Source organism: Agelaius phoeniceus, chromosome 4, assembly GCF_051311805.1.
Source record: "Agelaius phoeniceus isolate bAgePho1 chromosome 4, bAgePho1.hap1, whole genome shotgun sequence".
Taxonomy (NCBI): Eukaryota; Metazoa; Chordata; class Aves; order Passeriformes; family Icteridae; genus Agelaius; species Agelaius phoeniceus.
The window spans coordinates 75,012,483-75,027,717 of record NC_135268.1 but is presented as its reverse complement, the minus strand read 5'-3'; the positions used below and the strand labels follow the sequence as shown (position 1 = coordinate 75,027,717).

Genomic DNA, 15,235 nt, shown 5'->3' with positions numbered 1-15,235 from the left:
AACCCTAACCCTAACCCTAACCCTAACCCTAACCCTAACCCTAACCCTAACCCTAACCCTAACCCTAACCCTAACCCTAACCCTAACCCTAACCCTAACCCTAACCCTAACCCTAACCCTAACCCTAACCCTAACCCTAACCCTAACCCTAACCCTAACCCTAACCCTAACCCTAACCCTAACCCTAACCCTAACCCTAACCCTAACCCTAACCCTAACCCTAACCCTAACCCTAACCCTAACCCTAACCCTAACCCTAACCCTAACCCTAACCCTAACCCTAACCCTAACCCTAACCCTAACCCTAACCCTAACCCTAACCCTAACCCTAACCCTAACCCTAACCCTAACCCTAACCCTAACCCTAACCCTAACCCTAACCCTAACCCTAACCCTAACCCTAACCCTAACCCTAACCCTAACCCTAACCCTAACCCTAACCCTAACCCTAACCCTAACCCTAACCCTAACCCTAACCCTAACCCTAACCCTAACCCTAACCCTAACCCTAACCCTAACCCTAACCCTAACCCTAACCCTAACCCTAACCCTAACCCTAACCCTAACCCTAACCCTAACCCTAACCCTAACCCTAACCCTAACCCTAACCCTAACCCTAACCCTAACCCTAACCCTAACCCTAACCCTAACCCTAACCCTAACCCTAACCCTAACCCTAACCCTAACCCTAACCCTAACCCTAACCCTAACCCTAACCCTAACCCTAACCCTAACCCTAACCCTAACCCTAACCCTAACCCTAACCCTAACCCTAACCCTAACCCTAACCCTAACCCTAACCCTAACCCTAACCCTAACCCTAACCCTAACCCTAACCCTAACCCTAACCCTAACCCTAACCCTAACCCTAACCCTAACCCTAACCCTAACCCTAACCCTAACCCTAACCCTAACCCTAACCCTAACCCTAACCCTAACCCTAACCCTAACCCTAACCCTAACCCTAACCCTAACCCTAACCCTAACCCTAACCCTAACCCTAACCCTAACCCTAACCCTAACCCTAACCCTAACCCTAACCCTAACCCTAACCCTAACCCTAACCCTAACCCTAACCCTAACCCTAACCCTAACCCTAACCCTAACCCTAACCCTAACCCTAACCCTAACCCTAACCCTAACCCTAACCCTAACCCTAACCCTAACCCTAACCCTAACCCTAACCCTAACCCTAACCCTAACCCTAACCCTAACCCTAACCCTAACCCTAACCCTAACCCTAACCCTAACCCTAACCCTAACCCTAACCCTAACCCTAACCCTAACCCTAACCCTAACCCTAACCCTAACCCTAACCCTAACCCTAACCCTAACCCTAACCCTAACCCTAACCCTAACCCTAACCCTAACCCTAACCCTAACCCTAACCCTAACCCTAACCCTAACCCTAACCCTAACCCTAACCCTAACCCTAACCCTAACCCTAACCCTAACCCTAACCCTAACCCTAACCCTAACCCTAACCCTAACCCTAACCCTAACCCTAACCCTAACCCTAACCCTAACCCTAACCCTAACCCTAACCCTAACCCTAACCCTAACCCTAACCCTAACCCTAACCCTAACCCTAACCCTAACCCTAACCCTAACCCTAACCCTAACCCTAACCCTAACCCTAACCCTAACCCTAACCCTAACCCTAACCCTAACCCTAACCCTAACCCTAACCCTAACCCTAACCCTAACCCTAACCCTAACCCTAACCCTAACCCTAACCCTAACCCTAACCCTAACCCTAACCCTAACCCTAACCCTAACCCTAACCCTAACCCTAACCCTAACCCTAACCCTAACCCTAACCCTAACCCTAACCCTAACCCTAACCCTAACCCTAACCCTAACCCTAACCCTAACCCTAACCCTAACCCTAACCCTAACCCTAACCCTAACCCTAACCCTAACCCTAACCCTAACCCTAACCCTAACCCTAACCCTAACCCTAACCCTAACCCTAACCCTAACCCTAACCCTAACCCTAACCCTAACCCTAACCCTAACCCTAACCCTAACCCTAACCCTAACCCTAACCCTAACCCTAACCCTAACCCTAACCCTAACCCTAACCCTAACCCTAACCCTAACCCTAACCCTAACCCTAACCCTAACCCTAACCCTAACCCTAACCCTAACCCTAACCCTAACCCTAACCCTAACCCTAACCCTAACCCTAACCCTAACCCTAACCCTAACCCTAACCCTAACCCTAACCCTAACCCTAACCCTAACCCTAACCCTAACCCTAACCCTAACCCTAACCCTAACCCTAACCCTAACCCTAACCCTAACCCTAACCCTAACCCTAACCCTAACCCTAACCCTAACCCTAACCCTAACCCTAACCCTAACCCTAACCCTAACCCTAACCCTAACCCTAACCCTAACCCTAACCCTAACCCTAACCCTAACCCTAACCCTAACCCTAACCCTAACCCTAACCCTAACCCTAACCCTAACCCTAACCCTAACCCTAACCCTAACCCTAACCCTAACCCTAACCCTAACCCTAACCCTAACCCTAACCCTAACCCTAACCCTAACCCTAACCCTAACCCTAACCCTAACCCTAACCCTAACCCTAACCCTAACCCTAACCCTAACCCTAACCCTAACCCTAACCCTAACCCTAACCCTAACCCTAACCCTAACCCTAACCCTAACCCTAACCCTAACCCTAACCCTAACCCTAACCCTAACCCTAACCCTAACCCTAACCCTAACCCTAACCCTAACCCTAACCCTAACCCTAACCCTAACCCTAACCCTAACCCTAACCCTAACCCTAACCCTAACCCTAACCCTAACCCTAACCCTAACCCTAACCCTAACCCTAACCCTAACCCTAACCCTAACCCTAACCCTAACCCTAACCCTAACCCTAACCCTAACCCTAACCCTAACCCTAACCCTAACCCTAACCCTAACCCTAACCCTAACCCTAACCCTAACCCTAACCCTAACCCTAACCCTAACCCTAACCCTAACCCTAACCCTAACCCTAACCCTAACCCTAACCCTAACCCTAACCCTAACCCTAACCCTAACCCTAACCCTAACCCTAACCCTAACCCTAACCCTAACCCTAACCCTAACCCTAACCCTAACCCTAACCCTAACCCTAACCCTAACCCTAACCCTAACCCTAACCCTAACCCTAACCCTAACCCTAACCCTAACCCTAACCCTAACCCTAACCCTAACCCTAACCCTAACCCTAACCCTAACCCTAACCCTAACCCTAACCCTAACCCTAACCCTAACCCTAACCCTAACCCTAACCCTAACCCTAACCCTAACCCTAACCCTAACCCTAACCCTAACCCTAACCCTAACCCTAACCCTAACCCTAACCCTAACCCTAACCCTAACCCTAACCCTAACCCTAACCCTAACCCTAACCCTAACCCTAACCCTAACCCTAACCCTAACCCTAACCCTAACCCTAACCCTAACCCTAACCCTAACCCTAACCCTAACCCTAACCCTAACCCTAACCCTAACCCTAACCCTAACCCTAACCCTAACCCTAACCCTAACCCTAACCCTAACCCTAACCCTAACCCTAACCCTAACCCTAACCCTAACCCTAACCCTAACCCTAACCCTAACCCTAACCCTAACCCTAACCCTAACCCTAACCCTAACCCTAACCCTAACCCTAACCCTAACCCTAACCCTAACCCTAACCCTAACCCTAACCCTAACCCTAACCCTAACCCTAACCCTAACCCTAACCCTAACCCTAACCCTAACCCTAACCCTAACCCTAACCCTAACCCTAACCCTAACCCTAACCCTAACCCTAACCCTAACCCTAACCCTAACCCTAACCCTAACCCTAACCCTAACCCTAACCCTAACCCTAACCCTAACCCTAACCCTAACCCTAACCCTAACCCTAACCCTAACCCTAACCCTAACCCTAACCCTAACCCTAACCCTAACCCTAACCCTAACCCTAACCCTAACCCTAACCCTAACCCTAACCCTAACCCTAACCCTAACCCTAACCCTAACCCTAACCCTAACCCTAACCCTAACCCTAACCCTAACCCTAACCCTAACCCTAACCCTAACCCTAACCCTAACCCTAACCCTAACCCTAACCCTAACCCTAACCCTAACCCTAACCCTAACCCTAACCCTAACCCTAACCCTAACCCTAACCCTAACCCTAACCCTAACCCTAACCCTAACCCTAACCCTAACCCTAACCCTAACCCTAACCCTAACCCTAACCCTAACCCTAACCCTAACCCTAACCCTAACCCTAACCCTAACCCTAACCCTAACCCTAACCCTAACCCTAACCCTAACCCTAACCCTAACCCTAACCCTAACCCTAACCCTAACCCTAACCCTAACCCTAACCCTAACCCTAACCCTAACCCTAACCCTAACCCTAACCCTAACCCTAACCCTAACCCTAACCCTAACCCTAACCCTAACCCTAACCCTAACCCTAACCCTAACCCTAACCCGTGGTGACGTCATGATGACTCATCAAGATGGCGGCCCCCATATGGTCACGTGGTACGGACCCAAGATGGCGGCCCCCATGGGGTCACGTGACTGGTGACCAAGATGGCGGCGGGCGGGAGTCACGTGACTCGACAGCTGGGATGACGGCGAGTGCTCTGTGACGTCATTTACGACAAGATGGCGGCCGGTGACGTCATTTACGGCAACGTGGCGGCCGTACGGAGTGATGTCATTTACGGCAGCAAGATGGCGGCCGCGAGGGGGTCACGTGATCGGGGACCAAGATGGCGGCCGTCGTGACGTCGTGATGACTCATCAAGATGGCGGCGCCCATACGGTCACGTGGTGGCGTCCAATATGGCGGCGCCCAGTAGGTCATGTGATCCGGGAACCAAGATGGCCGCCCCCATGAGGTCACGTGATGGGTACCAAGATGGCGGAGTCTGTGATGTCATCCAATATGGCGGCCCCCATTATGTCACGTGGTCGGGGATCCAATATGGCGGCGCCCATGGAGTCATGTGATCGGGGACCAAGATGGCGGCCGTCACGTGACCCGGGAGGCAAGATGGCGGACACTGTGATGTCATCCAAGATGGCGGCGCCCATATGGTCACGTGGTACGGCAGCCAAGATGGCGGCCGCCAGTCGGTCACGTGACTGGTGACCAAGATGGCGGCGCGCGGGAGTCACGTGACCCGGGAGGCAAGATGGCGGCGAGTGCTCTGTGATGTAATTTACGGCAATATGGCGGCTGCGGGGGGTCAAGATGGCGGCCGTACGGAGTGACGTCATTTACGGCAGCAAAATGGCGGCCGCGGGGGGTCACGTGGTGCGGGGGGGGGGGGGGGGGGGGGGGGGGGCAAGATGGCGGCCGTGAGGGGGGGTCACGTGGTACGGGAGACGAGATGGCGGCGGGGCGGGTGACGTCATTTACGGCAATATGGCGGCCGCGGGGACCCGGATTTTTTTGGGGGTTTTGCGGGGGTTTTGCGCGGTTTTTGTGGGTCGGTTGGGGTCGGAATGGCGTTCCGGTTCGTGTGGGGGCGGCGGTGGTGCGCGCGGGGGTCCGGGGGGCGCGGGGTGGGTGGTGTCGTTTCGATCGGGCGATTGGGGGGGACGCCTGCGCACCGGGGTCCTTTCTGGGGCGTGTCGCGCTGATGATGTCATCGGGGGCGCGCCGCGGGTGCAGTGCGCCGCGGCACACGGCAGGTGGCGCTGTGCGTGCAGTACCGGCCGGCAAGCAGCAGGTGGCGCTGTGAGTGCAGTACTCGCGAGTAAATGGCAGGTGGCGCTGTGACTACATGATCTATATGTGAATGGCATGGGGTGGGGTGGTGGCTTGCAGGGGGTGGGTCTGGCGAGGGGGGTGGCCACGGGGGTGGGGTGTGTGGGGTGGGAGCAGTATGGGAGGGGTGTGTATGTGGGTGGGGACTACTGATTAGTATTGATTGCTGACGGGTGGGATCCCTATATACTGTATATAGTAAAAAGAAGGAAAACTATATGTCCGGTGCAGCAGTAGGAAATTTCAGGCTCCCGGGGAGTAAATGGTTTGTTTTTTAATTTTTTTTTTTTCTTTTTTTACTCCCAGGGAGCCTGAAAGTTTTTAATGCTGCTTTTTTAATCTAAACCTAGAAAGAAAAAGAAAGTTAGAGACAGAGACAGAAGAGAGAGAGAGAGAGACAGAGACAGAAGAGAGAGAGAGAGACAGAGACAGAAGAGAGAGAGAGAGAGAGAGAGCGAGAGAGAGACAGAGACAGAGACAGAAGAGAGAGAGAGAGAGAGAGAGAAACACAGACAGAAGAGAGAGAGAGAGAGACAGAGACAGAAGAGACAGAGACAGAAGAGAGAGAGAGAGAAGAGAGAGAGAAGAGAGAGAGAGAGAGAGACAGAGAAGAGAGAGAGAGACAGAAATGAGGGGGAGAGAGAAGGAGAGAGAAGCAAAGAGAAGAGAGAGAAGGAGAGAGAAAAGACAGAGAGAAGCAAAGAGGAGAGAGAAAAAAGAGAAGCAAAGAGAAGAGACAGAGAAGCAAAGAGTTGAAAAAATAGAGGGAGAGGAGAAAAGACAGAGAGAGAAGAGGAGAGAACAGGGACAAAGAGAAAGAAGAGGAGAGAACAGGGACAAAGAGAAAGAAGAGAGGAGGAGAGAACAGAGACATAGGGAGAAGACAGACAAGACAGAAGGAGAGGAGACAGAGAAAAAGAGAAGAAAATAAAACAGGAAGACAGAGTGAGACAGGAGAAGGAGGGTGGGAGAACTGAAGAAGGACAGGAGTTGAGGAAAAGGAAAGTGGTTAGGATTAGAGTGAAAGTGAAAACTTAGGAGTAGGGTGAAAAAGGAAAAGACTAAGAGCAAAAAAAACACAAACCAAGGAAAAGGAGAACACAGAGAGAAAAAGAAGCAAGAAGACTGAGATTGACAGTGATAAAGAAAACAGAAACAAGGGGTTAGAGATAGATGGAAGTTAAGTTAGAAATAGAACAGTAAAGTGAGGGGCAAAAGGAAGAAATACAGTGGAAAGAAATGACAGAACCACACCAAAAACAGACAGGAGCCACAGTGGGGGAAGGAAGGGCAGGGGGTATCTTTATTAAGGGTGACTCAACTTTATTAAAAGAATGCTTTTATGTATACATCAGCAAAATACATGGAAACAGTGTATACAAATGCAAGCGCAGATAGAATGCACAGACACACTGGTAAAAATCTAATTTACATATAGAGCAATACAGCAAAATGCAGCAGTTAATGCAAATGCAATACAGAGCAGCAATACAGAGCAGCACAGCAAAATGCAGCAGTTAATGCAAATGCAATACAGAGCAGCAATACAGAGCAGCAATACAGAGCAGCAATACAGAGCAGCAATACAGAGCAGCAATACAGAGCAGCAATACAGAGCAGCAATACAGAGCAGCACAGCAAAATGCAGCAGGTAATGCAAATGCAATACGGAGCAATACCCATATTAACACAAAGCAATAACCTTTTTCTATTTTCATTAGATGTTGATTTATTGTTACAGGAAACCCAAAACAACAAAAGCACACAAAAAACAACACTCATCTCCCATTAACACCCCCTTCAGCTTACACACAAACTCACCATCACTGCAATCACAACTGCTAAATTACTCCCCAGCAATCATTGGTCCTCAGGAACATGGTTCCCGGAAGCCTCCAAAAAATCCTCCTGCCTGACGAAAACCCCGGTCCCTGGACGGTCTGCGCCCAAACTTTGGCGATGAACGTCGCCTCGCAGACCGACCGGGACCCGGGAAAAAAAAACCCAGCCGGGGGGAAAAAAAAAAAAACCCCCCGGCTGGGGATTTTTTATTCTAAATTTAAAAATTAGTTGAAAAACCTGAAAAGCAAAAGTCAGACAAGGTTACAACCCTAGAACCCTTCAACACACACACACTTCCGTCAGCTTACACACAAACCCACGCTGACTCACACCTCAACTGCTCTGCTAACCCCCGGCACGCATTCACGCCGCTCCTCGGGAACGCGGTTCCCGGGAGCCTCCAAAAAAATCCTCCTGCCTGACGAAAACCCCGGTCCCTGGACGGTCTGCGCCCAAACTTTGGCGATGAACGTCGCCTCGCAGACCGACCGGGACCCGGGAAAAAAAAACCCAGCCGGGGGGAAAAAAAAAAAAACCCCCCGGCTGGGGATTTTTTATTCTAAATTTAAAAATTAGTTGAAAAACCTGAAAAGCAAAAGTCAGACAAGGTTACAACCCTAGAACCCTTCAACACACACACACTTCCGTCAGCTTACACACAAACCCACGCTGACTCACACCTCAACTGCTCTGCTAACCCCCGGCACGCATTCACGCCGCTCCTCGGGAACGCGGTTCCCGGGAGCCTCCAAAAAAATCCTCCTGCCTGACGAAAACCCCGGTCCCTGGACGGTCTGCGCCCAAACTTTGGCGATGAACGTCGCCTCGCAGACCGACCGGGACCCGGGAAAAAAAAACCCAGCCGGGGGGAAAAAAAAAAAAACCCCCCGGCTGGGGATTTTTTATTCTAAATTTAAAAATTAGTTGAAAAACCTGAAAAGCAAAAGTCAGACAAGGTTACAACCCTAGAACCCTTCAACACACACACACTTCCGTCAGCTTACACACAAACCCACGCTGACTCACACCTCAACTGCTCTGCTAACCCCCGGCACGCATTCACGCCGCTCCTCGGGAACGCGGTTCCCGGGAGCCTCCAAAAAAATCCTCCTGCCTGACGAAAAGCCCAGTCCCTGGATGGTCTGCGCCCAGACTTTGGCGATGAACGTCGCCTCGCAGACCGACCGGGACCCAGGAAAAAAAAACCCAGCCGGGGGGGAAAAAAAAAAAAAAAACCCCAGCTGGGGATTTTTTATTCTAAATTTAAAAATGAATTACAAAACCTGAAAAGCAAAAGTCACATACACAAGGTTAAAACTAGTCAGCATGTACTCACACACACAGAGACAAGTAGACACAGACACACACAGTCATGTGCTCTCACACACACTCACACACTCTTCCTGCTTACGGGCTCGCTATGGCCCTTACTCAAGATGCTGAAGAACGTGCTTCAATGCGTCTTCTGGCTGCCACTCCTTGAGGTCGAATGGTAGATTCTGGGGAAATCGGTAGCCTCGAGGACCTGTGAGACAACAGGAAGTGGTCAACGAGTGGCCAACAGCTAGGAATTTTCCCCGCTCTGGACCAATAAATTTTCTACCCAAAATCCCATAAAAGACAGATGAACAGTAAAGTTTTTACAACTGTTCTACCTAACTATGACTACATGCCAGGGCAGGGCAGCTCCAATCATAAGTGGTATAATATAAGTACATACAATATAAGCAAACACATACAGTGCAAGGGCACATACAGTGTAAGCATATACAATATAAGCCAACATAGGTACACGCAATATAAGCCTATAGAATATAAGCCAACACAGGTACACACAATATAAGCATATACAAGATAAGGATATACAATATAAGCCTATAGAATATAAGCCAACACAGGTACACACAATATAAGCATATACAAGATAAGGATATACAATATAAGCCTATAGAATATAAGCCAACACAGGTACACACAATATAAGCATATACAATATAAGAATATACAATATAAGCCTATAGAATATAAGCCAACACAGGTACACACAATATAAGCCTATAGAATATAAGCCAACACAGGTACACACAATATAAGCATATACAAGATAAGGATATACAATATAAGCCTATAGAATATAAGCCAACACAGGTACACACAATATAAGCATATACAAGATAAGGATATACAATATAAGCCTATAGAATATAAGCCAACACAGGTACACACAATATAAGCATATACAATATAAGAATATACAATATAAGCCTATAGAATATAAGCCAACACAGGTACACACAATATAAGGATATACAATATAAGCCTATACAATATAAGCCAACACAGGTACACGCAATATAGGCACATACAATAAAAGCCAACAAAGGTACATGCAATATAGGTACACACAATATAAGCCGACATAGGTACACGCAATATAAGCCAAGACTTGAGATAACTCTGTGGAAGATTAATTGTTGGGCCCCATACCCTTTGAGAAGATGGAACCTACAGAACAACTGCAGTCACTTGAGGAGGGTGTAAGACGCTCCCTCTAGAAGTCCAAGATAATGGCATGGAAAAAAAAGCACTACCAAAGCTGGTAGTGAGAAGGAAGATGGATGAGAAAATCTTGTAATCCTTCCTGTCTCAAAGGGTAAAAATGTAAAGATGCCAGAAAACGCTATATCTGGGAAGGAATGTGAGTAAAATACTGCCTATATGGCACAAAATAGTGCCTGTAAAGCATCAAGATGTAACAAAGGCCTATGACACAGAATAGACACAGACTACATAACACGGACGACACAACATAGACAAGGATGGCATAACACAGAGACAAGAGTAAACTGCCTAGCACTTTCAACTTAGGGACCCAAGATTCGTAGCGCAAGATGAGCCAGAGGCCAATGATGCCAAAAGAAAGAAAGCCCTATGACAATGGCACATGATGATGAAATGTACCTCGTTAAAAGAAGTTAGTGCCAAAGCAGTTAAGAGGATGCTCGAGAGGCTCAGCAAGCCTAGAGAAGGAAGCCAACTGCCGGGTGACCGTGGCTGTAGCTCCGGACCTGAAGGCGAGCTCCTCGGGGGAAAGATCCGTGACGACGTCGAGTCGAGGAAGGCGGACGACGCAAAGTTCCCGAGAACGCGGAGATGGGTTGGAACTGCCCTGCCCGGCAAAGGCTCTGGCGAGGCTGAGGAGAAACCCTCTCCCTTTACTTCCAGAGAGCCTGTCCCGCTACAGACCTCTCCGCTAAGCTGACATCAAATTGCCCCCTGTGACAGTAAAGGTTTTTCCCCTTCTCCCGACCGCTGGCCCCGACACTTAGCTTTTGGAAGAGGAGCGGACAAAATCCATCCTCGGTCGCACGTGGACGTTGAGATGTTCTCCACATGTGCTTCGGTGTCGCCGTTTCTAAGCTTTGGCTAAGAGCCTCCTCGGGGTACCTAAGACAAAACAGAAAAGGTGACTATTGCCCTCAAAAACAGTAATCCCCGGGACTCCTCCGCACCACTGCCCCGGCTCACCTCAAATCTTGATTTGACTCCGGAGGCTGCCCAGAAGATACCTGCAAAGAGAAAAGGTACACACTTAGCATGCTGCTGTGTAACGCTCACCTATGGGTCAGCCTGCCTAAACCCCGACTCACCTGCCCTCCTCTGTTCCTTGGCGTGCCTAGGGCAGCGACAGCACCTGCAAAGAAACAAAGCAGAAAAGCATGCTGAGATACTGTGAAAACACAACCTCCCAAATCTGACAAGGATGCCACACCGATACCTTAGGCTCGCACCCACCTGGCACAGATATGCTCGGCTAGGATAGATTGCAAGCGGACCACCTAAAATAAAATAAAAAAAAAAAGAGATGCTTAAAGCTGCACCAGAAACTGAGACCTCAGCAATAACAATTGCTTCTGTACGCTAGTCAATGCTCACCTCACCCACTTGGCCTTGACTGCTGCTCTCAGCCTTGACTTCCTGAAAAGAAAGACAAAGAACAATGCTGTAACAGCCACCATTTATGCTTCCTCTACAGAAACAAATACTGACCCACCTGCTCGGGGGAATCCCCTCACCCGGGATGGGGCCCTCTGGCACACGTTTAATCCATCTGAATCTGAAAAAAAAGTTAGGACAAGAGTCAAACTGTTGCAGGATAACTTAAGAGCTCCAGATATCTTGTGTCCATCTACAAATCCCATCTAGAGTCCAACTACACCCCACATTACAAACTTCAAGTCCCCGGGACTTCTCCTATGGCACCGGGCTATGCGGCAGGGCAGAGCAGCTCCGGCACAAATGTGTGCGCACACCCGTGACACGGGACGGGACGTGACAAACAACGGGGACGCGACATGGACAGAAATCTCCTGGCAAGGAAAATGGCTGCGAGGACTGAGAGAATGCAAAAGGAGATGACCGAGGTGAGACCGATGGTGAGCTGATGAGGCTCAGAGAAACCTGGACAAAAAAGATGCTAACTGAATGATTTATTCCAAGAACTGCAAAGATGGATGCTCAAGAATCATACAGCCAGAAGCCTCTACCTGCCCTCACGTTCCTTCGAGTCCTAGTCCGCCATAATGGATCCTGGCGGGGTATAGCTGTCCATACAGCTCAGAACAAGACCTGAAAAGACAGCTGATTGGATGCTTATAAAAAGAGATGAGGGTCTGATGCCTGTCTGAGCTCCCAAGTCGAAAGTTCTATGGCATTGGTGCCAGGCCAAGGAACACTGAGAGCACAGATGCTAAGACTGGTGCCAAGGTTTCTGGTAGGCCCCTCAAAGGGCTAAGATAAAAGACATGAGACAGCTAAAAAAGACATAATGCACAACAGACAAGTGACACAATACACACCGGGACTGCTCTGCCCTGCTCACCTCAGCACTGTGATCAAAAGTGACACTTTGCTTTTAGGGGGCCTAAGGGGTCACTTCTTGGCTACCCTCATCTCCAGAGCCAATTCAAAACCTCCCCCCTCCCCCCCACCACCCCAGGAGTGCCAACCCAGCACCTCACTTTCATCCCCTCTGTGGGTCGTGGCACTCTACTTATCTCTCAGACATCTGGGGATGCCGGTCCGTGTCAGGTGCGAAGAAAGGCCGCCTTTCTGGGCGGGAAAACGTTGGTGGGAAGTTCCTGCTGTCACCGGGCTGTTGTCTCTTAGACAGCTATATTAAAGAAAACCAAACGTCAACACCTGACCTTGGCACCTCTTTGGCCAAAACCACACAAGTCTGCTACTCACCCTTCTCCTAAGAAGGCCTGGCACCTCCTAACTGTAACCCTCTGCCAGAGATATAATGCATCTGCACCTGAAAGAAAGTTAGAACATATGTCAAACACATGCACGATAACTCAAAAGCTGCAAACACCTTATGTCAACCTAGGAATAGCATCTAGAGTCCAAGTACAGCCCACATTACAACTTTCAACTCCCCGGGGCTTCTCCTATTACACCAGGCTATGCGGCAGGGCAGAGCAGCTCCGGCACAAATGTGTGTGCCGACACCCGTGACACGGGACAGACGGGACATGACAAACAATGGGCACACAACACGGACAGAAATCTCTAGGCAAGAAGGATGACTGCGAGGACTGAGAAGATGCCAAATGAGATGACCAAGGTAAGACAGACCGATGGTGAGCTGATAAGGCTCAGAGTGCCCTGGAGAAGGAAGATGCTAACTCAATGTTTTAGTCCAAGAACTGCAAAGATGAATGCACAGGAGCCCTACGGTCAGAAGCCTCTACTTGCCCTCACATTCTTACAAGTCCTAATCCACCATAATAGAACCTTGCAGGGTGCAGCTGTCCATACAGCTCAGAACAAGACCTGAAAAGACATCTGACCGGATGCTTACAAAGAGTTGCAATTCTGATGCCTGTCTGAGCTCCCGAGTCAAAAGTTTTATGGCCTGAGTGCCGGGCCAAAGAAACGTGGAGATCGTGGCTGCTAAGAATACTGCCGAGGTTTCTGATAGGCCCTTCAAAGGGCTAAGATAAAAGACATGAGACACGCAAACAAGACATAATGCACGACAGACAAGTGACACAATACACACCGGGACTGGTCTGCCCTGTGCACCTCAGTACTGTGATCCAAAGGGAGACTTTGCTTTTAGGGGGCCTAAGGGGCCACTTCTTGGCTACTCTCATCTCCAGAGCCAACTCAAGACCTCCCCTCCCCGACCCCAGGAGTCCCAACCCAGCACCTCGCTTTCATGCCCTCTGTGGGTCGTGGCCCTCTACTTATCTCTCAGACATCTGGGGATGCCGGTCCATGTCAGGTGCGAAGAAAGGCCGCCTCACCGGCTGGGAAGGTCCTGCTGGCACCGGGCCATTGTCTCTTAGACAGCTATATTAAAGAAAACCAAACATCAGTGCGTGATCTTGGCAGCCCGTCGGCCAAAACCCCACAAGTCTGCTACTCACCCTTCTCCTAAGAAGGCCCGGCTCCTCGGGTCGCACGCTTCGGGCACGCTCGGAGGCCGACGCCGTCGTCGTTGGGTACACCTGGGTTAAGAGGACAGGAGGTGATGTGGCGTTGCTGAAAACTGACTGGACGCTCAGTACTCCTCCCTACTTCCCTGACTCACCGCAACTCCTCGTTGGCTCCTGACTGCTACCCGGAAGTTGGGGCTCATCAGGGTGGAAAATTCGGTCCGTCGGCCAGTTAGGGATGGGAGCTTGGCATGCTCCGAGTGGATTGCCTAAGGCACAAAAACGAGAATGGAGACTTAGACTTGCCCTCTTAGAATTCAGACCGCAGCAACAAGAAAGGCTACTGCTCACTGCTCACCTTGCTCTCTTGAACTTGACTGCTGAGATCCAGCTATACTTCCTAAAAATAAAGACAAAGAAGAGCGCTGTAACAGGGTCACACTTGACACTCCCCCTGCACAGACAAATGGTGCCTGACCTGCTTGTGGGAACCCCCTCACCCGGGATGGGGGGCTCTGCCATGGATGCAATGCATCTGCACCTGAAATAAAGTTAGAACACATGTCAAACACATGCACGATAACTCAAAAGCTACAAACACCTTATGTCAACCTAGGAATAGCATCTAGAGTCCAAGTACAGTCCACATTACAACTTTCAACTCCCCAGGGCTTGTCCTATTACACCAGGCTATGCGGCAGGGCAGAGCAGCTCCGGCACAAATGTGCGCGGACACCCGTGACACGGGACAGACGGAACGTGACAAACAATGGGCACGCAACACAGACAGAAATCTCTGGGCAAGAAGGATGTCTGCAAGGACCGAGAAGATGCCAAATGAGATGACTGAGTTGAGACCGATGGCAAGCTGACCAGGCTCAGAAAACACTGAAGGAAGAAGATGCTAACCAAATTACTTATGCCAAGACCTGAAAAAATGGATGCCCGAGAATCATACAGCCAGAAGCCTCTACCTGCCCTCACATTCTTTCGAGTCCTAGTCCGCCTTAATGGATCCTGGCAGGACATAGCTGTCCATACAGCTCAGAACAAGACCTGAAAAGACAGCTGACCGGATGCTTCTAAAGAGAGAAGAGGGTCTGATGCCTGTCTGAGCTCCTGAGTCAAAAGTTCTATGGCATTGGTGCCAGGCCAACAA

The 15,235-nt window shown here is 49.8% G+C and overlaps 2 long non-coding RNA genes across 2 annotated transcripts; both read right to left on the bottom strand.

Annotated features, from left to right (window-relative positions):
- Window positions 1-8,863: 8,863 nt before the first annotated feature.
- On the bottom strand, window positions 8,864-12,519 carry LOC129125535 (uncharacterized). Its single transcript, XR_013182201.1, has 7 exons — window positions 11,685-12,519; window positions 11,567-11,608; window positions 11,426-11,469; window positions 11,281-11,324; window positions 11,159-11,199; window positions 10,592-11,077; window positions 8,864-9,155 (listed from the first exon to the last, which is right to left on the bottom strand). It is a non-coding gene; the product is annotated as an uncharacterized LOC129125535 (long non-coding RNA).
- Window positions 12,520-12,661: 142 nt separating this feature from the next.
- On the bottom strand, window positions 12,662-14,941 carry LOC143693858 (uncharacterized). The gene is made up of 6 exons (XR_013181842.1): window positions 14,555-14,941; window positions 14,435-14,476; window positions 14,232-14,345; window positions 14,068-14,148; window positions 12,881-13,990; window positions 12,662-12,803 (listed from the first exon to the last, which is right to left on the bottom strand). It is a non-coding gene; the product is annotated as an uncharacterized LOC143693858 (long non-coding RNA).
- Between the last annotated feature and the right edge of the window lie 294 nt (window positions 14,942-15,235).